The following is a 27,889-nucleotide window of genomic DNA, read 5'->3' as shown; positions in this document are numbered from 1 at the left end:
TAGTCGCTCGCTTTTTTCAAGTAGACGGAAGCAAGAAACGAAAAACATGTCGAAAACTGTAAGTAAATTTAACTCCGAATATTGTTGAAACTAGAAACACAACTGAGAAACTTTACTGCAACGCAGTCATTATTTGTGCTTGGTCAACATGACACTCACCTAGTTATAAGTTGTTGAGCTACAAAAGAGAATCAGTCGAAGTAACACGAACGTGACTGGCCAAATCATCAATATAAGCTAGCTGTTCGGAACCTAAATACCAATCTATGACTGCAGCAAAATTCTGGATTGAATCTATAACCATTCAAATACATAGGTCCTTTTTCTTTAATGTGTGATGCGGGTATTTTGCTGTGGATTTAAACCTGCATGTATTAATATTTAAAAACTGAGGCAAATGCTGAAACTACACTTTCTGAACGAATGAACATTCTCTCACTAAACTATACAGAATTGTATTTGTCAATTCTATAGATTTCGGGCCTCAGTAAAGGGATCAACGTTTTAAACAGCTTGTAGTTACTGCAGGTTACATCGTGCATTGTCATCATAAGTTACTTTTTGCTAAGATAATAATAAATGAACTGTATAATTGCATTTTGCCCTCCCACTTGCAAGTTACAAATGTGAATTTTATCTGTATTTTACATTCCAGCTATCAATGTAGATAACACATCCTGAATTTCACCTGTATTTTACCCAATGTCGGCGACACTTCTTGCCTGTTTCTTTGAAATGGTATAGTTCTAATTTTATCCTTACTTGCTAAGTTGGGGGCAAAATAAAAGCTGTTGGGAATCATCTTCCTTTATTCTTCTTCCAATTTATTAAAAGCATTAGCGTCAAAATACTTAGGCCAAAAATGTGTCCTTAATGCAAGCTAATAATCGAAACATTCCTTCGTAGCTCATCAATTTGAAGGAGAAAAAAGTTTAATATTCGTGAGGTTGATACAGTTTGTTTGCCAGTCATCTACGTGTTCCATGGATCAATTTGCATGGTATATTGTGATGACTTGGAAGAAGTCGGTTAACAGAATAGGGCATTACCATAATTGGTGTTGACGATTTCACTTCATATCCTGGTTATAGTGTGGGTCTCATACGGCAGTTATTGATGTCTTGTCGCTTTAAAATGGCTGCGTAGCTGTAATTGAAAAATATTGGTCTCAATAAACACAAATGTACAGTCTCAGCAGAATTTTGTCCTGTCGATGACAGAGAGGAACGTTTGTCGGAAGTTTTGATAAATTGTTTCCCCTCTCTTCTTTTCCTTTGTCTAAGTATTAAAATCATTGCCAGAGAGCCCCAAAATATTTTTGAACGACTGACCGCATAAGTTGAGTGTGATCACGAGGCTTTAGTAAAGTACAGTTGACTGACGCCTGTCTTCTAGACTAGAGGGTTGAAACTCTGGATCGTCACCACATGGCCGTCTCGTTTTTATTGTCACAGGTTGTATTAGCCCAAAAATAAATTGTACTTTATTTTCCTTTGCTTGTGTCCAAAATTCATCATACAGTTTACTTCCCTCGAGTTCTTTGTCTCAACGCTTTTAGTGACACTTGAGAAACACGAGATAAAAGTTAATAAAAAAACTTCCTTGAGGAATATATTCACCAATAGATGATTATACTGTGTGAAAATAATAACGTTTACTTACTGGTTGGAAAACACCTTGTCCAGTTAATAAAATTACTAAAATCACGTCGACAGCAACACTGAAGGAAAAGATAACCTACATTACTTAAACCTTACAACAATGATAGGTATGGTTACCCCTGACCAGACTGCTGTTCCTTTGAAAGGGCACGGCCGATTTCCTTCCCCGTCCTTCCCTAACCCGAGCTTGCGCTCCGTCTCTAATGACCTCGTTGTCGACGGGACATTAAACACTAACCTCCTCCTCCTTCAGACTGCTGTTATTGCCAAGGTCTTCTCACTTGCCACCAATGCTAGAGAGTTACAAAAAAGTTACTTACATGTTGTCCAGCCCAACGCTTCTATTACAGTGTGGCTTTCATCAACTTTGTTTTTTCGGGTTTCATCATCCTGTTTTGGTATTGATCTGTTTCTCCTGAGAGAACGGATATCTTTTATGTCATCCTTCTTATATTGTCTGTTTTTTAGCAGGTGTTTACCAAGCCCGGCAATCTGATTTCTGCTGTTTGTATCTATGATCAACGTTCCAGTAGGACTATTTCACAATATTACAACATAATCGCTATTGCCATCGTATTTGCAAAATTTAAAGTGTGTTTTTGTCAACATTTGTCCCACATTTTGCATATTTTCTAAGATAAATTAAAATAAGTCTTAAGTGAGACAAACGTATGTCTTTTCGAGTCAAAGTTAGTCTCCCTAGCAGTGATTTAGTGCCAAATATACATGTACACTCTATGTGTTTGGTCTCCATCAATCTTAGCTGCCCGCATCTCGTGGTCGGGCGGTAGCGTTCTCGCTTCCCGCGCCCGGGTTCCCGGGTTCGATTCCCGGCGGGGTCAGGGATTTTCCATGCCTCGTGATGGCTGGGTGTTGTGTGTTGTCCTTAGGTTAGTTAGGTTTAAGTAGTTCTAAGTTCTAGGGGACTGATGACCATAGATGTTAAGTCCCATAGTGCTCAGAGCCATTCAAACCAATCTTAGCTAAGACTCGTTATGTATACAACAACATTTCCAATTTTTTCTTACATTACTCTATGAGAACATTTTATTGCAATTTTTGATGCAGTTTGTATATACTCCGTCAGTTAGTGGCCATTTCATATCCTCAGAACAAAATGAACGAATGTTCTCTCTCTCACCGTCTCTCTTTCTGGAAAGCAATGTACAAAACTTTGGGATTAAATTTGTACCGACAGTAGTAACTGCAAGGGGCCAGTGACAGGAAATTAATATTTTAGATGGCATGAAGTACTGAATGATTAACGTGCGTGATGCAAGTGTTTCGACTACTGACATTTCATAGCAGCGCCGGTTGTAAGTGGGTGGGGGGGTGGGGGGGGGGGGGGGGGAGCGAAACATGCCACGCCCCAGGTTTTTGGGGGTAGAAAAATCTTAAATTTTAATGTGGTTCCAAAGGGATGGATTAAACAAGACAAAGAAAATCTTTGCATGAATAAAAAATGTGAGAATAAGTTGGAAAAACAAATAATACATTAAATCTAGTGTCTTACCAGAAATTGTCTACGGAATTGTGAAACAAAGCTTGCTGCTGGTAATGTTGCCAACTCAGTTTCTACCATGCACCTACACACGACTTGAATCTACTTATGTCAGCTTGAAAGCCCCTACAGAAGTCAATAACTGTATAGTAAATAAATAAAGATAAACGTCAGTATACTACGGCCTAATAGTTCCTATATTGCAACCTTAACTAGATGTAGCAGCATCGCTGCGAAAAGCATATTGTAAACTTTTCACTTCTGTTTTACTGTCTGGTGCCCGGTATCAAATGGTTCAATTGGCTCTGAGCACTATGCGACTTAACTTTTGAGGTGATCAGTCACCTAGAACTCAGAACTAATTAAACCTAACTAACCTAAGGACATCACACACATCCATGCCCGAGGCAGGATTCGAAACTGCGACCGTAGCGGTCGCTCGGCTCCAGACTGTAGCGCCTAGAACCGCATAGCCATTCCCGCCGGCGCCCGATATCAGGCTCTAGTTTTAACAGCATAATCACCCCAGATAGATGTGTCAGTTAGTGTGATATGTGCAGATAAGACGTTCTGGATGAATGACTTTGTGAAAAAGGTCGACAGTGTCTGAAAACGCTATAGAGGGAAAGGGAGGTGGGGGAGGGGGAAAAGCGACGCTACTTTGGCACGGGGCCTATAGTCCAATTACAATTACTTGATAATCGACACTTCAAGCGGTGGAGCTGGTTTCACTCAATCAGAGCTCACAACGACACATCCGAACCGTTCGCCGTTGTCAAACTGCACAGCAATTGGACAGTTCACTTCCAATTACCTGTTCCGAATTCTTTGTTGATGTGTTTGGATCACGAGTCATGGGTTTGGCACTTTTATTTCGTATTCCATTGCACATTACATGATAACTACACCAAAAACAAAACACACACACACACTAATGAGATACACATGTTTCATACACAGTACTGATTAAACACTACTGCATACTTCCACACAAGACGCGAGTCAGCGTCACATGTGCGGTTACAATAATCACAGAGATCAGCTGACGTTAGATACTGTAAGTTTCGCCTCACATTGGCCGGCCGCTGTGACCGAGCGGTTCTTGGCGCTTCAGTCCGGAACCGCGCTGCTGCTACGGTCGCAGGTTCGAATCCTGCCTCGGGCATGGATGTGTGTGATGTCCTTAGGTTAGTTAGGTTTAAGTAGTTCTAAGTCCCCATAGACTGGTGACCTCAGATGTTAAGTCCATAGTGCTTAGAGCCATTTGAACCATTTTCGCGCGACATTGCGTGAAACCGTGTTTTTGAACGATACAATTCATCACTGTGACTACGTGATCACAGACAAAAATTTAAGGCATTGTTTCAGTGTTGTAGTTCAGTGCAATGGTTAATGTATTAACCTCCCATGTTGAAGGCTGTAGGTTCGAAGTTCGTTAAATGTCATGATGTTTTCTTATTTCCAAATCTAATCAAAACAGTTTATAATTTTTATTGAGTTAATTAATTTAAATGTAGTTCTTTACTTCGTTTTCTTTGCTACGTCAGTTTTTTTCATCATATTGCCTTTTTTGTTTACTCTTATTTTTCTGTCTATAATCCTTTTTTCGCCTGGAATCTGCCTACGTCGTCTATAATCTGCAACGAAGTGCCATCAAGGATTGCTCATCGGTTTGTAGTATGGCACCTCGTGCAAGCAGTGGGAGGATAGTCTTAGGTAACCAATGATAGCAAGGATTTACAGTTTGCTTTTAGCGCTGAAACTGAATTTTTTCTGTCTTGAGTATGCTCATAGAAGTAAGCTTTAAAAGCCGTTAACAAAGTGGTTGTGATTTTAGTTCTGCTGCAGATTGTTGACCATTGCATTCTCGGATGCATTACACATCACGACGTTGTGGTTAGCCTGCGACATTAGTTTCAGTTCAGAGCTACAAAAGGCGTCTCCCGCCGCAATTCAGTTAAAATCAGCTGTCGGCAGAGCATCTCGACATACCCTGCGAAGGCCCCTTTCAATATTGCTCCTTGTTGCACAGTAACAGCATTTGTAAAGTGACTTACCGTGTTCCTGTGTTACCTATAACGGAGTGGTAGCCGGCAGCTGATGTGGCAACACCGTAGCACAAGTGACAAGACTTAGCTGTCAAGTAATTTTATATGGACTTCAGAGCCAGCCTTGCATAACAAACAATTGTTTGCCACAACAGTGTAGATATCGTTGGTCTGGAACGCAGCATTCAGTCATCTGTGGTGTGTCCACAGTGGATTTTGTCACTGTTTCCAGTTTTATCACTGCATTTTGTAACACATTGTCAGGGCTGTACCAAGCACATGGCAAGATAAGTTCCTGGCAATAGTGAGGGCACAGAGGGGGTGCAAAGACTTGTCGGGAAAAACCAAGTAAGAAAGAAAGAAAGACAATTTAAGAATTAACTGGAAGAGATACTGATTTCTGGTAGCCCTTGTGTTCCTTTCTTCTTTCCACGGAAAGAAGCATTTCCTTCTAGCCACGACTGTAATGCATGCTATTGTTACAGCGTCGTTTTTGCAGTGTCATTTCGTGCAAGTGAGGTCACAATCAAACAGCTACCACGGAACTTCAGCTACATAACCCTTTTGAGATGCTAAATACTTTACAGAGCCCTAAAATAAGAAAGACCTGGTTTCATGGTCGCTCTGTAATTTTTAACGCTTAACTTACGCGGGGTGGCCTCTTAGACGACGTGAAAGTTTTCGTTTTCGCACTTCAAGATCAGCTCCGCCAGAAGGATTATACACTCTTCTATATCCTAAATGCCAATTTTGCAGAGTTTCTTTCTGTACCTGCTAAGTGCGAGTTTGTGGCCAATTCTAAACCCTGAAATCTAGTTTAATGCGAAAATTTACTTAATACAGAGGTACTACAATTATTCAGAGCGTAAAACTCAGATCTCAAACAGTTTATTTATGTGTACTATTTGAAAAACCGGACAAAAGGAGGTGATTTTTTGTGGCATAGGACAGATGGCGGTCCCGGCGGACAACAGGCAGCACTGTCGCTTGAGTCTCAAGTTGACGTGATTTTGCCGAAATGAAAGGTGTGGGTTGATAGTGTCTGTTCTTATTTTGTGAATTTGTTTAAAGCGTTATGAGTAACCGTTGCACAGCTGAAAGCTGAGGCAAAAAGTGGTGATATTTAAAGAAGAACTAAAAAACTCACTTGTTTCGTTTATAAGTGCAGATCTGGCTACAAAGAGAACAGGAAAACATTTTTTTAGTCCTCCAAAAATCGAAGCAGAGTTTTCTAAATGGGGAAGAGCAAAAGACAAGATATGGGAGTCAGTTGTTTTGTGCGTGATTCACATTTCAGTGAGGAACTTAATCGCAGAAGCAGACTTGTTTGTCATCGGCGGTAAACAAGCTAAAATTCCAAGAAAAAAGTTGTCTTTAAAACCAGCGTATCTTCAGTTACTTCCAGATTTACCGAAATATCTATCTAAAATGTTACACAAAAGAAAATCACCAGTGAAACGCTTGCAAAAGAGAAGTCGCGGAAAAGAAAACGTTGGACAAGAAGTTACGATGTCTCTCAATGTTTCTTCTGTCAAGAAAAATTTACGGAACGTAATGGTACCGGACGCAAAAGTAAATAAAGAACATTGAAGTGTATAAGAAACTGGAAGTTGTGAGATTACACAATAAGTTAAGAACAGCGAATGCCTAAATAAATCTTCTGCGAAAGCAGCTCTCAGACGAAAAACGTGAGATGGTTCAGTCGAATCTCCTAGATCATTCTAAAATAAGAAACACAAAAACATAGTAGACTCTATGACAAAGAAATGTCAGTTTAAAAACAATAAGGAAATGCGGTGTGATAACGAGTTTCCTCTGGACAGCGTGCTCTTAAAAATTAAGTCGCCCAGAGGATACAGCCAGTGTTTGAAGCATGAATTGTTGCCACCTCCTTCCGAAACACTTTTACGAAATTTAGTCAAGGGTCAGAAATGCTCAGTTGGCATCAATGGTCACGCTGTGAAACCAATTAAGAATTATTTTCGGGAAGACCGGTGAAAACAAACCTTTAGGTGAGCTGACTTTTTGATGAAGTTAAGCTGCTTTTCAATAACACTTCGTTCAAAGTTGATGGTTTCGTCAATTTAGGGGAATATAATCTAGACGACTGTATCTTGCAAATCATGCTCTGCTGTTTGTTTCCCTACATCATAGCTGGATCCAACCTATTGCTGTATATGTTAGTGGCAATACAGCTCTCGGTGACGTCGTCTCGCAGATATTGATTCAAGTACTTACCTAGAAAGAGCAAACAGGAACAAGAATTATTGCATTATCTTCTAATGGCAGTCAACCAAATAAAAAGGTCTGGCATTGTCTCATAACTAGCAGCATGAAAAAAGTTACTTGCTCTACATCAAATCCAGTTGACGAAGCCAGGAGTATTTGCGCATTTTCAGACGCTATTCATTCATTAAAGGCTTAAGGAAGAATATCTGTGATAAATCTGAGATACTTTTCAACGATGAGATCGTCACGGCTGAACAAGATATTGCCCCAGAATTCGCCACAAATAAATTTCCAATTACTTGGATCCGACGTCATTTTAACGAATGAACGTAAGATTAGCTCTGTAGTTATTCAGTGAAACAGTAGCCAAAGAAATAAAATTCTTCAGAGAAATAACTCGGAGGCTCACAAAACGTTAATGAAATGGAGAAGCATTCTCGCCGATAGAAGTAATAGCTTTGCTTCCGAAATAACTCTCCACACTCTAAGAGTAACCACTGAAAGAACATTAGGAGTATTTGGATACTTGGGGAAAAGGAGTTTCAGGTATGTCCTGACACCAAAATTTAATCAGGATCCACTTGAACGCCATTTCGGTATCGTAAGGTCTTTGAGTTACAATGATAATCCGTCAGTAATAGACTTCCTGGGATTGCACGTTACAGTGAGTTTACATTCCTGTTAAATTTTCATTATCTTCCGATGTAAACTGTGAACATAAATGTGAATTTCCTTTTACGTAGTACGTAAGCCACATGTGGATGTTAGCTAGATATTTGCACCAAAAAAAACAGAGACAGAGTTATGGAACCAGAAAACATAGTTAAAAAAACGCTCTGTGTTCCACATAATTTCACAGAGGCTCAGCCTGATTAACAACATCTATTGGAGAATCTTGAGAGCTCCTAATCAAAAGAACGTTTGGTTTGTCATATTGTAGGTTACGTGGAGCATCATGGAAGAGGAGTCACAAAATTCCGTAAGTGCTTGTGCCTTCTAAATGACATGTCAGTCTCTTTACTGACGTCTACTAGAGATTACCGCTTTTCTACAGGGGAGACATTGCTCACGTACTCGTCGAAAGGCATGTTCAATGTTCTTAACCAGATGGAAAATATTGTCGTGGTAAAACTCTGTGAGGTCTGTTTATGGGACGATATTTTTATGAATGTTTAAATAGTTTGATTCACATTATCGTTGGAATATCGAACGTTGGATGCTGCGAAGATCACGTGATGGGCGTCATTCCTCTTTTTTTTTCCTTTACTGAGTTTCGAGTCCCTCCAAAGGGGGCGGGCTGACAGCAGCTTAGTACGCCGCTCTTTAGCCTACAGAATTTTTATTTTCCTAATTTAAGTAGGAGAGGTGGGCTGAACTTCAGTTTTATCTAATTTCAGCGTTTCAGCAGATCATATAAAGCATTGCACCGTAATCTATTAGTGAAGTTCAAAGTTTAAGTAATTTTTCCAAACTTTATCATTGTATACTTCCGTATATTAATGTTAACATTGTGAAGTCCCAGTCGCGGTTACGTTGTAAATTGGAGGTTGTGCGTTGAGGGTAGGTGAGTTGCCCAGTTCACTCTCCGGAGGCGTCTGTGACACAGCGGTATATATAATAACATTTATTAACCTTGAAAAGTATATAAATGTCTTCAGAGCAGCAATCAGAAGTTGCCAAAAAGCGCTCATGCCACAAAGAAGTGCTGACGCCTTGTCAGTGAGTCGCGACGTCACTGCCGCAGTTATGACGCAGTGCAGATTCCACCTCAGTGCTCTCGAAGACAGCCCGTTGTGTGCTCAGATGGAGAATGCCAACTGTGTTACAGGGTGTCAGTTGTTATGAAGACTAGGCCCCGATCATCCACCATGGATCGATCAAGATGGCTGCTGATACACACTATATGGGCAAGAGGCTCTGCAGATGCACTGCGCCTGGTGGCGCCTGGTGGGTGAGAAGATGCAGGCTTGCAGATAATCTGCAATGTCCTGTAGTGTAGGAGGACTGGCTATCACCCGAGTCCTCTCATCCATAGTGACCCAGGTGACCCAGTAGGCAGCATGGTCAAAGCATGGTTGTGGTCTCCATCAAGTTGATAGCATCTCGGTTTTGAAGCCGGCAAGCAAACACAGGCTGACTTCAAATTTTCAGTGCAATCTACCTGATGCACAATCAGGTTATCATGGTTTCACTGAAACACAACAGACTGTTATTCTCTCTGGTTCTAGTAACATGGACAGAAGTAGTGGGGCAAAGTAGGTCTTGGTGCATTTTATTTGTGCAGGTTGCATAAAGACGATCAGGGGCGAGCATATATTCAGAGGCAAATTATCCTCCTCCCCTTAAATTATTGTTCTGTTAATTGATTTATAACTCTCTGAGACTGATTTATGAACCCCTGTGGATAATGCACCCATCTGAGAAACCCCCACCCTTCCTCCTCCCACACATCTCTGGAAAATCCCCAACCCTCCCCTCTTCACCCTCACTGATATGGTTTCACTATACATATCAAATTAATTGACTAATTAATTAAATTGATATATTAATTACACCTACCCATTTGGGGAAATCCCCCAGCCTTTCTCTTCTCCACATCCACCTCCCCTCCTACACTTCCCCCTCCCCTCACCCATCTGAAAATTAGTGGGAAAAAGATTCAGTCTATGCTGGAGCTTCACTTTGATATCTGATACCTGGGGGACTTATGTTTGTACGTGGTCTTGGAGCACATGCACTATCTCAAGTGATTACTTCCCGCTGGACAAAGCAGATGATGGTGGCATCCTTTGATATTTAGTACCTGGGAAATTCGCTTCCTGTCTCTGTCTCTCAAGAGGTTGCTTACCGTTTGTGTGAACACATGCAGGAACCAATTTGTCCAAAAACGCAGGCAGAGGTTTTCATTCCTCTTATTGTGTTCCTGTTGGCTAATGCCTGGGACAAAGGGAGAGTTGGCACAATAGTGATATCAAAAATAGTGGGAAATATTCCATTTGGGCTTCACTACCAAATTAATTGTTCAACAAACATAAAACAATGGGAAATACAGGATGGAATGTAACAGTATTACGAAAAGGATAGTTGCTACTCACCATACAGCAGAGATACTGATTCGCAGATAGGCAAAACAAAAACACTGTCACAAAATGCGCTTTCGGCCACATTGGCTTCAGCTGCCAGAGACTGCAGTTGTGTGTGTGTGTGTGTGTGTGTGTGTGTGTGTGTGTGCGTGTGGCCTATTTTTGACAACGCCCTTGTTGGCCAAAAGTTTTTTTTGTGTCTATCTTCGATTCAGCATCTCCACTATATAATTGTTTAACAATTTACAGGAGCCAAACAGGTACTTAAAACAGTCACCTCCGCACCTTATCATGATTCTTCTTCGTAATAAAACATATTTTCAACGTGTGAGAATCACACTCAAACTTTTTTCAATAGCCCACACTAGCGATCGCGAAGTACGAGCCATCTACCAGTTGCTGGGGAGCCCTGCCACGCCGACTGGAAGAGGGCCAGAGACCCAGACCTGCACTGGCCATGCCAGCATTTGCTGGCCCAACTCCAGCCACACTGGATGCTCGGAGGCTGGACATTCTGTCAGTGTGACCACGAAGTATCCAACAGATGAATTTACTTGACGGAATAATCATCCAGACAAACACTCGCTTCTGTCACCACTCAACTGGCGTACTGGTTACTTTACTACTCAGTCATCCAGAGAACGCCGCCTCCAGGATTTGTCCCACAACAGCGGGCAAGATCATACTGGTCGGAGCATTCATTGTTCGTGGCGGTCATGTTGGACTAAGCCGCTGTTTCAGGTCATCCATTGGCTGCAGAAAATGCGAGACAAGCAAGCGCAGCTTGGACAAATAGTTCTGTCTGCAGTGAAATAGACGCCCTGGTTTAAAAAATCCACTTACCTAATCCGAATTGGGCCGTTGGCGTCAATACACCATGTCTTTCTCACGCGAAATGTGAATTCTTTCCTTTTATATGAGTTATTCTCAAAGGCAGAAGGAATCTAGGTAACAAGCGTTTTCACATCGTTAAAGTATCGTTACTTGTTGTGAAAATCCTGTACAACAGTGTGCCATAGGCAATGTTTCGTGTAAGTAATCTCTCATCAGGTAACAAAAAATTTATTCTTATCTACTTAATTTCTGTTTCGTCCTGGATCGTAGGACTAGAATATTTAAAACATTTTTGGCTCATGACAGAGTGCTCAGAGCACGCTCCAACTCTGTCACCAGTTGCCTTCTCACTTTCGAACTTTCTTAAAGTAACCAGAGGCCTCGTCGCCTACAAAATCTCTTAAGGCAGCAGCACAGAGGAGTTAGAAATATCAAGTTTATCCTATGCATCACTTTATAAATGCGGCAGTATAGCTGATTTTATTACGATGGTCAACTCTCCCTGTGTAGGTGGGGGATTGAAATTTCGTTAAAAGATCCCGCAGCAACGAAAAACCGCCTGATTACCGCTCGAATTTGCAAATCATGTCCATGGTCCTCTCGCTTCACTTCTATCCACTTTGTCGTACGTCATTGATAACAAATTGATTAACTAATTAATTACATTGATCATGAGCGTCTCTTTGCGCGATGAGAATTTTTTCCTGCAGTCCTATTACATTCGCCGGGTAGCTCAAATGGGAATCCCTAGAGGGAAGACGATGTTCTTTTCGAGGAACACTATCGAGAAAATTTAGAGAACCAACGTTTGACTCTGATTACACAAGGTCTCTACTCCCACCAAGATACATATCGTATAAGGAGCATGAAGATAAGATACGAGGCATCAGCGCTCATTTGGAGGCATATAGACAGTTTTTTCCCTCACTGTGTTTGCGAGAGGAATAGTAAAAGAAATGATTAGTAACGGTACAGGGTAGAGGAAAAGGTGTGAAAAGGGGCACAGGTGTAATTATGGGCACCCCTCACGAAGAGGCTATGGGACGTGCTGCAGTCTGGCGGCCAGGACTGAAAACGTTGCCTGTTGTTCATAGACGGTAGCAGTGAACAGTTGGAAGCATTGTTTCAAACACTATAGTTACAGCGTCGTTTATTGTGTGAATTGATGTTTGTTCAGGACTGCAAACGTTTGGCACGTATGTGAAATCTTTTTTCTTTTTATATCCTTCTGATTAGTTTCAAACAATTTCTCAGTGATATCCGGAATGTCGGAATCCTAAGCAACTTTTAGAAACACGTTTTACTTTCCACCTTCTTTTAGGTTCGAAGTGATAGTGGCAATGTTGCTTAAGAATGGTTGGTGTAAATATGAGCCCATTGCATTGGTGTAAAAATGGGCTCCTATTTGAGGATGGCCCATAATTACACCATCTCTTCTCTTAAACAATGTAAAACATTTAATTAATTTTATGGGGATATGGTTGGTCGAGTTTTGTTTAAAGTTCATATATACAACTCACACAGCAGCAAGCAAACAAATAGAATTTCAAATTGCGATAATAGATCCTAGTGTTTTTGTTCGTCCTTGCAGATGGTGAGAATAAAGAAGCGCTATGAATGTAAGAACCAGAGGCTTCAGTGGGATAAATCTCAGATGGTATGTGCCATAGCAGCTGTGAAAACAAAGGAAGCTTCTGTGAAAGGTGCTGTAAGAACATTTGGAGTGCCTTGTACCACTTTGCAAAGATTTCTTAAACTTGATAAAATCCCTGAGCAAACGGTTCTAGAGACAAGGCTTGAAAGGAAACAGATTTTCAATGCAGACCTCAAAAAACAGCTAGTTTCTTACAGAATGAGATTTTCACTCTGCAGTGGAGTGTGTCTCGGTCTGGCACACAGTTTTAATCTGCCAGGAAGCTTCAGCTAGTTTCTTATCTCCTTGAGATGGAGCAAAAATTCTTTGCATGACCTTGGCGGATCTGAGAAGAATGGAATTTTTACTTGCCCAGAGAAATAGTCGACAACCCCTTTCAAAGGAGGAGAAGCAGGACGAGCTTGAGCTGACCTTTTTCTTCAGTGACACAAAAATCACCAGTCAATTCTCAAACCTTGTGGAACTTCATATGCCAGAGTCTTAGGCTTCAATAAAGAGAATATGATGGTTTTCTTTGATTTATTGGCAGACACTTTCAACAAATACTCATATCCAGCAGACCGGGTATATAACGTGGATAAGACAGGCCTGCCCATTGTCCAAAGCAAAGTTCCAAAAGTGATGGGGATGACATGGAAGAAACAAACTGCAGCTCTAACGTCTGCAGAAAGAGAGGCTACAATCACAGCTATTGCATGCATGAGCGCTTCGGGACATTATGTCCCACCAATGATAACCAAAATGTACCAAGCTCTAATGAGAGGTTGGCCCCATGGTGAAATTGGTAGAGCCCATCCTTCAAAATGGGTTCAACACAGTTTGTCCACCGAATGGTCCAACTGAACAAGGCCTGTTCTCTTCATCTTGGCTGATCATTATAGCCACGTTCGAAATCCAGAACTGATTGACTTGGCGAAAGCAGCCACGTGACTGTCATCTCACTTCCTCTACATTGCATCCACAAACTGCAGCCTCTAGATAAGACGTTCATGGGACCTCTGAAAACGTTCTACAGCGAGGCAGTGAGAGTATGATTGCATCACAATTGGCGTCCTCTCACACCTTACGACGTTATGGAGGTATTTGGTCAAGCCTACCTTCGTGCTCAATTATCTGAGATAGCAGTAGATGGATTCAAAGTAACTGAGTTATACCCTATGAAGCGTTACATCTTCACCGACGCTAATTTTGTAGCTGCTGAGTTGGCTATAGGAAAAAATTGCTCCATAATGGCACATAGACCTAACGTTTCTGAATCACATTCTCCTCAAATGTTTTTCATTCCAATCTCTGATCACGATATCAATTCTTTAGACGATGACCGGTTCAGTCCGTAATGACCATCCGCAGGCATAAAATATATAAATATCTACATCTAGTGAATAGCGTGTCTTTCAACATAAAACAGCAACATGTATCACAATATACTGTCATACAACCAGGGAAAAGTACAGATAAAATATGGTATAACGTACCTTTTTTACACCATGTCCTAAAGTGATAAGGCCATAATAGCATCGTCAAAACATATAAACATAATCAGCACAGCATCGTCACATGGATCTAAAATAAGGTGTAGAATTCGAACCTGCGACCGTAGCGGTTGCGGGGTTCCAGACTGTAGTCCCTAGAATTGCTCGGCCACTCAGGCTGGCACAACAAACGCACGCTATTGTATATATCATTGCCAACATTTCTGTTCTTTGGATCTGTGGATCTATGGCTTTCAGATCCTGGTAACCTTCAGACCACAAGTAACACATTACAGAACGCTGTTCTTCATTAGCACAAACCAAGAGTGGCGCAGCCATATTTATTTAGCAAGAGCACTGTTAAAGCCTGAGTGCTGGGGCCGTTTTGTGAACTGGAGGTCGAGTGAAGAGGGGCAGTGAATTGCCCAGTTCACACCTGTAACTGTAGTAACATTTATTTGTCTTGAAAAGTGTGTAAGTGTCTTCAGAGCTGCAATCGGTGGCTGCGTGTAGGCTCACATGCCACAAAGGAATGCAGATGCCTTGCAGCGATTCGCGATAATGGTGCTGCAGGTCAATGCCACTGCTCAATACTGTGTTGGTAATGGCAGCGGGGTGAGGAAGGCACTGCCTGCCCGGGCACTGCATGGTGACCCAATGCAGCGTCCATCTCGGCACTCTCAGTGACAGCCGGTCGTGTGTTCAAGAGGAGACTGTGTTCCAGGATGTCAGTCGTTGTGGGAACTAGGCCTTGGTCATCCTCTGTGGACTCATCAAGATGGTAGCAGATGCTTATGAGTCAGCAAGAGGACTGCACAGACATGCCACACCTACTTAGTGTGGAGGTGCCAGCTTGCAGATCTACCCAAGACTGATAGTGTAGGAGGGCTGGCTACCCTCTTCCCCCCCCCCCCTCCCAGTCTTCTCAAGTGTGACAGGCCAGTAGGCAGCAACGGCAGACCATGGCTGTGATATGCAACAGGTTGGCAGCATCTCGATCTTGAAGTCGGCAAGCAGGTAGCAAGCTGGCCATCATCGATCAGCTCGTTGTGGTTTCACTGAAACGCAATAGACTCTTATTCCCTCTTATTCAAGCGACACAGACAGAATGGCAGCACAATAGCATGTATCCTTGAACTCGAGAAGCCTCACTATTTAAAGGGCCAAACCTGTGCCTCTGACACAGTGCCTCTGACACAGTGCCTCTGGGTGTAAGAGTCTGTCTGCTCTCTTTTATCAGATCTGTCAGCACCTCACTGTGGCTGTTCAATGATTATTCTTGGTTGCCAAACTCAGTTCTTTCCGTCTGCATTTGATTTTGTAGTGGTGCTCGGGCAGTGAAGTTACCGAACGTTACCTCACAGTGCCTTGTTATTTAGCACAGCAACACCATGCCATGCTCTGAGGTCTGTTGCATTTGGAATATGCCTTTTTGAGGTATCGATTGCCATGGCACCCAAGCTCTGATCTGCTCTGAGCTCACCTGGTAGATCATTTAAAAAAATTTAAACACCTACAATGAAATTATTTTGTTGTGTGGTACAAAGTGAACTAATGTGACCTGATGAAAACTGACAGAAAGAAAACAGTGCCTTCTAGTGGTTGACACACGCACTAAGCTATGCTAACAGCCCTAAGAACGAAAGTGCTGATAATTATTGACTAAACCTTGCATCTTGCTTTTACGTCTCGGCTTGCAAACTGGTTATTATTTTTTTTAAGTTATCGCTAGACTGGTGTTTTAACAGTAGAGGTTCAGCTGGTATAGCCTCCTCTTACCTAAGTGAGCTGAACAACTACTTTTTTGCTTCATATACTGGATGCTACAAAAAGGTACGGCCAAACTTTCAGGAAATATTCCTCACACACGAAGAAAGAAAATATGTTATGTGGACATGTGTCCGGAAACGATTACTTTCCATGTTAGAGCTCATTTTATTACTTCTCTTCAAATCACATTAATCGTGGAATGGAAACACACAGCAAGAGAACGTACCAGTGTGACTGCAAACGCTTTGTTACAGGAAATGTTCAAAATGTCCTCCGTTAGCGAGGGTACATGCATCCACCCTCCGTCGCATGGAATCCCTGATGCGCTGATGCAGCCCTGGAGAATGGCGTATTGTATCACAGCTGTCCACAATACGAGCACGAAGAGTCTCTACATTGGGTGCCGGGGTTGCGTAGACAAGAGCTTTCAAATGCCCCCATAAATGAAAGTCAAGAGGGTTGAGGTCAGGAGAGCGTGGAGGCCATGGAATTGGTCCGCCTCTACCAAACCATCGGTCACCGAATCTGTTGTTGAGAAGCGTACGAACAATTCCACTGAAATGTGCAGGAGCTCCATCGTGCATGAACCACATGCTGTGTCGTACTTGTAAAGGCACATGTTCTAGCAGCACAGGTGGAGTATCCTGGTATGAAATCATGATAACGTGCTCCATTGAGCGTAGGTGGAAGAACATGGGGCCCAATCAAGACATCACCAACAATGCCTGCCCAAACGTTCTCAGAAAATCTGTTTGGTGACGTGATTGCACAATTGCGTGCGGATTCTCGTCAGCCCACACATGTTGATTGTGAAAATTTACAATTTGATCACGTTGAAATGAAGCTTCATCCGTAAAGAGAACATTTGCACTGAAATGAGGATTGACACATTGTTGGATGAACCATTCGCAGAAGTGTACCCGTGGAGGCCAATCAGCTGCCGATAGTGCCTGCACACGCTGTACATGGTACGGAAACAACTGGTTCTCCCGTAGCACTCTCCATACAGTGACGTGGTCAACGTTACCTTGTACTGCAGCAACTTCTCTGACGCTGACATTAGGGTCATCGTCAACTGCACAAAGAATTGCCTCGTCCATTGCAGGTGTCCTCGTCGTTCTAGGTCTTCCCCAGTCGCTAGTCATAGGCTGGAATGTTCCGTGCTCCCTATGACGCCGATCAATTGCTTCGAACGTCTTCCTGTCGGGACACCTTCGTTCTGGAAGTCTGTCTCGATACAAACGTACCACGCCACGGCTATTGCCCCGTGCTAATCTATACATCAAATGGGCATCTGCCAACTCCGCATTTGTAAACATTTCACTGACTGCAAAACCACGTTCGTGATGACACCAACCTGTTGATGCTACGTACTGATGTGCTTGATACTAGTACTGTAGAGCAATGAGTCGCATGTCAACACAAGCACCGAAGTCAACATTACCTTCCTTCAATTGGGCCAATTGGCGGTTAATCGAGGAAGTACAGTACATACTGACGAAACTAAAATGAGCTCTAACATGGAAATTAAGCGTTTCCGGATACATGTCCACATAACATCTTTTCTTTATTTGTGTGTGAGGAATGTTTCCTGAAAGTTTGGCCGTACCTTTTTGTAACACCCTGTATAGAGCCAATATGAGTTTCACACACTTTCAACTTTTTCAGTATAATATCTCCAGAGTAGCGCAAGGGCGACGCCTCGTATATGCTGCAGCAACCTAAATAACGGACAGGAGCTATGCACACTGATATTTACCATTTTCTTCATATTTTTTGTGGATGTCTACTTTATCTTCCAAATTTTGTTCTGTGTCTGAAATACTTCCTTATTTATTTACTTGTTCATGTGAAAAGCATACAAGGTGCATACATATACATAAACAATAGCACTTATAAACCAATTGCACACATCTATTTTGTAGATGCCCTGTCCATTTATCCGAAGTACAGGTAATCTGTCATCGTACTCGTAAAAGCTGCCTAACGAGTTTTACTCCTAGTTGTTTATGAGTACAGGTATTTTCCCGGCAACTGCTCGTCTACTATGGGGCTACAATTCTTTGACCGTTTCTCATTTGCGTGCCTCACATTGTCTTAGTTAATATAACTTTTAATTCACGTTCAGTGGGTCACTGACATGAGAGTCAAACGAAAACCAACTGGAGTAAATGTCTGTGAACAAGGGCACCACGTGTTTGAAAACTCATGGTATTGCAGCTGGGTGTCATTCTGAAAGACGGCCTATTTTCTTGACGATAAAACTCGCTCACTGTCGTTCTCCTATAAGAGTGACAGAGGAGTTTTTCGCCAAAATATCGCTATTTTTAAAAAAAGATAAAAAGAAAATTTTCAACTCGCCGCACTGCATGGGCTTTACAGTCAGTACGCAGCGAAAGCTTTAGATTCACAAGTGCAGTATCTGAAACGTGTAGTAAAATGTCGCTATAGTCAATGTGTAGTTTTAAGAAAAGGCAATACATCGTATCTAGCTTCCGAAAATCATTGTCTTTTTTACAGAATCCACAAAGGCCACCAAGTAAAGCTACAATAAAAAGTAAGAAGCCGTCACTAGCGTCATCAATTACTAAAATACCTGACGCTCCTGAGAAACCTGAATCTGTGCATGAAGAAAAAAGTATAAGAATTGAGGTGAAAGAGATATATGTCACACCTGTCGTAAGTATAAGCCGACTGATGACTTTTAGCTGTCAGCTGTTACTGTACGCCTAAAATGTAGTAATAGTTTTAAATTGTCGAAGTCGTGTTTCCTCTGCTATGGTTTAATGTATTGTTTATGTGCTTGATTGTGAAACTGGGCCATCAGTTCACTTTTTTGTATTTGCACTTAGGCATTTCGCTCCTGGGTTCTGTTACGCGAAAGTAGCTGCAGAGCACTGCTCGGAAAATTGGCTACACAGTTTCATTTACAGATATAAAATCATGATTAGTTATAAGTTTTATTATAATTTGAGCAAAGACTAAGTAGTTTGTGCAAGCAACTTAACACATTTACCTTTTGAAAAATTCAAACTCTGAAAATATAAACTATTTAGTCTTTGATATTGAAAGACAGTCCTAGGTTGCAGAAAGTTCTTCATTGAATAAAAAACGACGCGTTTCACCCGGTTAGGGTATTATCAGGTTATGTGAAGTACAATGGAAAACGGAATGCAAGAAGTAAAAGATAAGAACGCATATAATTACTGATAAAAAGTATTAATAATAAAAAGTATTAATAATAAAAAGTATTAATAAAATACATCAAAACAGCAGTTAAACTAACGAGAGAAACACAGTTTCATTTACAGATATAAAATAAGAGATGGTATAAAAACCACAAAGAATAAACCTACAAGGCATACTTAAAAAGTATAAGCATGTACTGTACACACACTGTGTGAGCGTGGATAGGCCACCAACGATTTGCTATGGGGCCATGTCTACAGTTGTCGAGCATGGTCTTACTCCTGTTCAAAAAATTGTTCAAATGGCTCTGAGCACTATGGGACTTAACATCTTAGGTCATCAGTCCCCTAGAACTTAGAACTACTTAAACCTAACCAACCCAAGGACGTCACACACATCCATGCCCGAGGCAGGATTCGAACCTGCGACAGAAGCGGTCGCGCAGTTCCAGACTGAAGCGCCTAGAACCGCTCGGCCACTTCGGCCGGCCTCTTACTCCTGTGCTACTATGACTGATGACCCACACTGCACGAGGTGAACCGACTACTGCACTTCTTAAGTTTTTCTCTGTAGGTTCATCCTTCGTGATTTTTATACCTAGATGTAACTAATGAAGAACAATCTCTCAAAAATTTACTTTCACAAAGACCAAGGTCTTAGAAGTAAAATATGTGACCTAGAAGTGTTAATAAACTCAGTAAGTGATATTTCAGATGCTAATATTCTATGTATAACTGAGCACTTGATGGAAGCACAATCAGTCAAAAGTATAGAGCTCTCACAATTCAAGCTAATAGACAATTCTTCAAGAAAAATTTACAAAGGTGGAGGGAGTTGCATATTTGCAAGGAAATTCATTGCAGCCCACCCACTCCAAATATGCTGTTCTTACAATGTTGTAAAGGATATAAAATTATCTAGGATTCAACTTACTGACCTCAATTTACTCTTAACAACTGTTTACATATCAATCTGTGCTAACAAAGGCTCATTCTTTAAAAACTTGACATCCCTTCTTGAAACTCTAACAAAGAAAAGCATCCCCTTAATCTGTGGTGACTTTAATAATGACTTCTTAACTGATGGCAGCACCCAGACCACCTTCATAAATTTGATGTATTCTTTCAACCTTTATTTTTAAAGTAAAATCTGCAACTAGCATCACATCCCATAGTATTGACCAAGTGTCCACTAACATAGAATGTGTTGCAACCCCTGTACATCTAGGGTTCTCAGACCCATGAAAAGTTACCACAAAGGGATGCCTTTGTCGAAAAAGTAATATGAGAAAGCAGAATCTTTTCAAGAAAACAATATTGTACATTTCTATTCCGCATCAGTAAAGAAAACTGGCAGACAGTCTTCCAGCCACAAACAGTAGATGATAAGTATGAAGCCTTCCTAAACATTTTCCTCTATTACTTCAATTACTATTTTCCTTTAAAATTAAAAAAGTTGTTCCTGGTTTTTCCAGAAATTGGATCGCTTCAGGCATTATAACTTCCTCCAAAAGAAAGAGGGAGATTTTCTCCCTGAGAAAAACAAATTTTGGCAGGAGTGTTTAGTTTAAGAAATACTTCACTGCTTATAGAAAGATATTCAAAAATGTTGTCAAGGCTGCTAAAAAGCTTCATTATGATGTACCTCTGAAAAACTCAATTAACAAAAGTAAATGTATGTGGCAGATATTTAACACTAGTACAGCTAGGAGTAAAAACGTTATAAATAACAGTAACCTAGAAATAAATGGAAATTTGATTACTAACAAAAAAGAAATGGCTCATGAATTTAACTCCTTCTTCACAAATTTTATTGAGCACCTTATTAGTCACTTAATGAATTGCTCTATGCCAGCCCCTCTTTAAGCAACTCTACTGCTTCACTATTCTTATCACCAATCTGAGAAGCAGAAATCGAAAATACAAGCAGCCAAAAAATAAAAAAGGTTTCTTCTGCTGAACAAGATGCGATGGCTTGTTTCACTGTTCACAGACGTTCAAGAACAATAAGTAAGCTTCTATCACATATAATTAATTCTTCATTTGTGGAAGGCATATCCTCTAAATTACTTACCATAGCAAAAATTATACCCCTACACAAAAAATACTGTAAACAATATCCCAATAATTATCAGCCTATAACAGTCTTCTCTTTGTTAAGTAAAATATTTGAGTATGTAGTGGCTGGCAGATTAAAATCATTTCTAAATTAGTATCCTTTCTTCAGCTCAATATCGATTCCAGGAGTGGAAAACAAAAGCAGATGCTGTTTATAAATTTCTAGATACGACTCTCACTCTCGTAGATAAGAAACAGCCATCTGCAGGGTTGTTCCTAGATTTTACAAAGGCATTCAATGCTAAAACCATAGAATACTAGCACAAAAACTATATAACTACCACATAAGGGGCACTGCTGGCCTTGGGTCTGAAAGCTACCTATGAAACAGAAAACAGTAAGTGCAGTTATGTGAAGTCAGCTCTTCAGGAAAATTCACAGTTTCATATGCTGATATGCAAACTGTAAAACATGGTGTCCCTCAAGGATCAGTTATAGGCCCGATCCTATTTCTCCTCTTCGTTAATAATTTTTCTCCGCACCTATACTGACTTGCAATACCTTCCTTTTTCAGGTTACCTTCCATTAGGAAAGTGGGAGCACTCAGTGACTGTTACGTGATTTATAAATTATTGAGCACTGGGTGGTCGGAGGGGGTGGTCTTACTGGTAGTTGGGAGCTCCAACGTCAGGCGCGTAATGGGGCCCCTTAGGGATATGGCAGCAAGAGAGGGGAAGAAAACCAATGTGCACTCCGTGTGCATACCGGGGGTTCATTCCAGATGTGGAAAGGGTCCTTCTGGATGCCATGAAGGGTACAGGGTGCACCCATCTGCAGGTGGTCGCTCATGTCGGCACCAATGATGTGTGTCGCTATGGATCGGAGGAAATCCTCTCTGGCTTCCGGCGGCTATCTGATTTGGTGAAGACTGCCAGTCTCGCTAGCGGGATGAAAGCAGAGCTCACCATCTGCAGCATCGTCGACAGGGTTCCGCTGGATAGGTCAGGAGTCCACTACACTCAACAAGCGGCTACACCGGTAGCCGGGGTTGTGTGGCGTGGACTGGGCGTTTTTTTTAGGTTAGATGGCTTCGGGCAAGTACAGAAAGAGCAACAGCCTCAAAGGGTGCGGGGCAAAGTCAGGACATGCGGGGACCAAGCAGCAATCGGTATTGTAATTGTAAACTGTCGCAGCTGCATTGCTAAAGTACTGGAACTTCAAGCGCTGGTAGAAAGCACCGAAGCTGAAATCGTTATAGGTGCAGAAAGCTGGCTGAAGCCAGAGATAAATTCTGCCGAAATTTTTACAAAGGTACAGAAGGTATTTAGGAAGGATAGATTGCATGCAACCGGTGGTGGAGTGTTCGTCGCTGTTAGTAGCAGTTTATCCTGTAGTGAAGCAGAAGTGGATCGTTCCTGTAAATTATTATGGGTAGAGGTTACACTCAACAACCGAGCTAGGTTAATAATTGTCTCCTTTTGCCGACCTCCCGACTCAGCAGCATTAGTGGCAGAACAACTGAGAGAAAATTTGGAATACATTTCACAAAAATTTTCTCAGCATGTTAGTCTTAGGTGGGGATTTCAATTTACCAGATATAAACTGGGAAACTCAGATGTTTAGGACGGGTGGTAGGGCAGAGCATCGAGTGACATTATACTGAGTGCACTATCCGAAAATTACCTCGAGCAATTAAACAGAGAACCGACTCGTGGAGATAACATCTTGGACCTACTGATAAAAAACAGACCCGAACTTTTCGACTCCGTATGTGCAGAACAGGGAATCAGTGATCATAAAGCCGTTGCAGCATCCCTGAGTATGGAAGTTAATAGGAATATAAAAAGAGGGAGGAAGGTTTATCTGTTTAGCAAGAGTACTAGAAGGCAGATTTCAGACTACCTAACAGATCAAAACGAAAATTTCTGTTCTGACACTGACAATGTTGAGTGTTTATGGAAAAAGTTTAAGGCAACTGTAAAAGGCCTTTCAGACAGGTACGTGCCGAGTAAAACTGTGAGGGACGGGAAAAACCCACCATGGTTCAACAACAAAGTTAGAAAACCATTGCGAAAGCAAAGAGAACTTTGCTCCAAGTTTAAACGCATCCAAAACCTCTCAGACAAAGAGAACCTAAACGATGTCAAAGTTAGAGTAAGGAGGGCTACGCGTGAAGCATTCAGTGAATTCGAAAGTAAAATTCTATGTACCAACTTGACAGAAAATCCTAGGAAGTTCATAGGAATATAAAAAAAGGGAGTAATCAGTAAGTGGCTCGAAACAGCATATCCAGACACTCCGGGATGATGATGGCATTGAAACAGAGGATGACAAGCGTAAAGCTGAAATACTAAACACCTTTTTCCAAAGCTGTTTCACAGAGGAAGACCGCACTGCAGTTCCTTTTCTAAATCCTCGCACAAACGAAAAAATGGCTGACATCGAAATAAGTGTCCAAAGAATAGAAAATCAATTGGAATCACTCAACAGAGGAAAGTCCACTGGACCTGACGGGATACCAGTTCGGTCCACACAGAGTACGCGAAAGAACTTGCCGTGTACCGCAAGTCTCTAGAGGAACGGAAGGTTCCAAATGATTGGAAAAGAGCACAGGTAGTCCCAGTCTTCAAGAAGGGTCGTCGAGCAGATGTCGTTTTTGGAAACCCAAAATCTACTCTGTAGGAATCAACATGGATTCCGGAAACAGCGATCTTGTGAGACCCAACTCGCTTTATTTGTTCATGAGACCCAGAAAATATTAGATACAGGCTCCCAGGCAGATGCTATTATTCTTGACTTCCGGAAGGCGTTCGATACAGTTCCGCACTGTCGCCTGCAAAGTTAGAGCCTATGGAATATCAGACCAGCTGTGTGGCTCGATTGAAGAGTTCTTAGTAAACAGGACACAGCATGTTGTTATCAATGGAGAGACGTCTACAGACGTTAAAGTAACCTCTGGCGTGCCATAGGGGAGTATTATGGGACCATTGCTTTTCACAATATATATAAATGACCTAGTAGATAGTGTTGGAAGTTCCATGCGGCTTTTCGCGGATGATGCTGTAGTATACAGAGAAGTTGTAGCATTAGAAAATTGTAGTGAAATGCAGGAAGATCTGCAGCGGATACGCACTTGGTGCAGGGAGTGGCAACTGACCCTTAACATAGACAAATGTAATGTATTGCGAATACATAGAAAGAAGGATCCTTTATTGTATGATTATATGATAGCGGAACAAACACTGGTAGCAGTTACTTCCGTAAAATATCTGGGAGTATGCGTTCGGAACGATTTGAAGTGGGATGATCATATAAAATTAATTGTTGGTAAGGCGGGTACCAGGTTGAGATTCATTGGGAAAGTCCTTAGAAAATGTCGTCCATCAACAAAGGAGGTGGCTTACAAAACACTCGTTCGACCTATACTTGAGTATTGCTCATCAGTGTGGGATCTGTACCAGATCGGGTTGACGAAGGAGATAAAGAAGATCCAAAGAAGAGCGGCGCGTTTCGTCACAGGGTTATTTGGTAACCGTGATAGCGTTGCGGAGATGTTTAACAAACTCAAATGGCAGACTCTGCAAGAGAGGCGCTCTGCATCGCGGTGTAGCTTGCTCCCCAGGTTTCGAGAGGGTGCGTTTCTGTATGAGGTATCGAATATATTGCTTTCCCCTACTTAGACCTCCAGAGGAGATCACGAATGTAAAATTAGAGAGATTAGAGCGCGCACGGAGGCTTTCAGAGAGTCGTTCTTCCCGCGAACCATACGCGACTGGAACAGGAAAGGGAGGTAATGACAGTGGCACCTAAAGTGCCCTCAGCCACACACCGTTGGGTGGTTTGCGGAGTATAAATGTAAATGTAAAATCAGTTGTCCGAATAACAGGGAATTAAAATATATCGAGATTAACAAAGAGTGCATTATAATGGCTAGGCACCAGCTGAAATATGGTTTTGTGTAATAAACTCTGCAAAAAATTACGATTGATTGCTTCACTCTATAATTTATAAAACCTTTCTTTTTGCCGACGACACCAATATTCTGATATCTGACTCAGATAATTGCATTGAAGCTGCAGTTACCAATGTACAGCTCTAATAGATTCTTGGCTTACAGCTAATAGGCTACTTCTTAATGCAAAAAAGACTATAGGCCTAAAAGTTCATACAATCCAGAACAGAAATCCATTGTCCCAGATATACAAATAGGTGGAAATAAGTATTGAACTGGAAAATGTAACTAAATTTCTTGGAATATCTATCTCTGACACTCTAAGCTGGAAAAGGCACACTGACAACTTAGCTACCAAGCTAAGTAAAGTATGTTTTATGCTTCTGTCAATTAGGGAAGTGACAAGTATAAATATGCTAACACCAGTGTACCATGCTCTTTCTTCCCTGAATCCTAACATATGGCTTCATATTTTTGGTCCAATAAAATATTTAAGCTACAAAAGAAAGCTGTCAGGATAATTTTATTTAAGAAGCAGAGTGATTCATGTAAACAACTATTCCAAAAACTAGGTATCCTTACACTTCCATTACAGTACATATTGCAGATACTGCATTTTAGCAGCAAAATACTGGCAGCATGGAGCAGAATCAGGACTATACTTGTTGACACAGTTTCCCCATTCCATTAAATTACATTCTGATAGTGTAAAATGCATGGGGATTAAACTTTATAATCATCTACCAACAAACATAAAAAATATCAACAATGCAGCACATTTTAAAAGAAGGCTTAAATCGATATTATTAAAATACTCTTTTTATAACATACATGAATATTTTAATGTGATTTTTCTACGTACTTTATTTGCACACATATCTTTCGGTACTATAATTTATCTTCAAAACGTAAATTTCGATAAGGCCTAACCGAATGTTAAAAATCGATTTATTTGTATGTACTTATTATATTTGTCTAGTAAATCTTAAATGTTGCATAAATGATGTAATGCTTATCTGTACTTAACTTTATTTGAAATGAATCCACAAATTTTAATTTTAATTAGGCCTTGATGACCTTACTTTTGAACAGCTTATTAGTATACTAATACTATATCCCATAATCTGTAACTATCATACAGTTGTCTAAGTCTAGGTATATTTAATTAAATGTTACGTGCTTTTTAAAAAATATTTAACTAATACAATGATTTGTCCCATATCATGTAGCACTCTCTGTACACAAAATGAGCCAGTAGATTAATAAAGAAGGAATGAATGAATGAAATCTCTTACGGTGTTTTTCTCATTCGTTTACTGGCTATTTTAAGAGTATCTGACGAATGCTTTTTGGCAGTAATTATATTTTTTCATTGGACACTTTCCTATCCTTTACCTCTTGCATATTTGCGTTTTTTGTTTTTACTGTTAAATGTAGTAGCTCAGGATAGGATCATGTACAGTCATTTACCTCGTTCATTTTTCCAGATGACCTGATGGTGCCCTCCACTGGTAAAAATGTCAATTTTGACCCAATAAAGAGCTGTCTGCAACCTATGACTGTCGTTCAGTATTAATCACATTAGAAGGTTGCTGTAACATCACCCCACAAAGGGGTGCAAAAAATTTGTTTCGTCTTCAATAATATCAGAATAAAAATTACATGTAACTTATGATTTTATTGTAAAGAAATGAAGCTATATTGTCCAACAGACCTGAATTGGTACGTATTAAATTTGATTTCCCAAACTGTGCTTTGCAGCACATTTCGTGGAAAAGAACCCAGGAAAGAAATGAAAGAAATGGATAAATGTAATAATACATCTTCTATACTACCATATAAAGACAAGTCGTTCAACATTGTTAGCAAAAATCTCGAAAAGTGCTTGACTGGTTTACATCAAATTTTTACGCAATACTCTAATAAATGTACAGACATAGCCTGCATATTTCTTAATATAAAAATGTTTGTGTGTGTGTGTTTGTGTGTGTGTTCGTTCCACATCTCCTCCTAAACCAATGGACCGACTTCACGCAAACTTGGTGCACATATCCCTTACTGTCAGGCGAAACAGCTGAGCTGGTAAGAGCCGCCTATCTGTCGTAGTTCAGGAGAACGACGTCAGAAACACCGAGGTGCACGTAAAACTACCGAACTGTGCATGACGTTTAAACTAACTCTATTCGCAACACATTTTGTAGTCAGTATCCACAGATGCCGCCGAATGTATCTACAAAATTATATCATTGTATGACATGTAGCTCAGGAGATACGACGCCATAAACACTGAGATCTGTGAAAAACTGTGGCATCTAGCACATAGTTTTAATACATTTATTCTTTCTTTCAGTCGACTCAGAACGGCTATAGGCGAAAACAACAGCCGTCTGTGGAGCTATAGGCGTTGCCATTGAGAGGTTTATAAAATCGCGTTGCAGA

At 41.0% G+C, this 27,889-nt stretch overlaps 1 long non-coding RNA gene across 1 annotated transcript; it reads left to right on the top strand.

Moving 5' to 3' along the window:
• Positions 1-27,889, top strand: LOC126279002 (uncharacterized). Its single transcript, XR_007550778.1, has 3 exons — positions 1-58; positions 18,773-18,931; positions 27,801-27,889. It is a non-coding gene; the product is annotated as an uncharacterized LOC126279002 (long non-coding RNA).

The sequence above is a fragment of the Schistocerca gregaria genome, chromosome 6 (assembly GCF_023897955.1).
Source record: "Schistocerca gregaria isolate iqSchGreg1 chromosome 6, iqSchGreg1.2, whole genome shotgun sequence".
Classification (NCBI taxonomy): Eukaryota; Metazoa; Arthropoda; class Insecta; order Orthoptera; family Acrididae; genus Schistocerca; species Schistocerca gregaria.
Note: the sequence above shows the minus strand (reverse complement) of the source record. Positions and strands in the feature narration are given on the sequence as shown.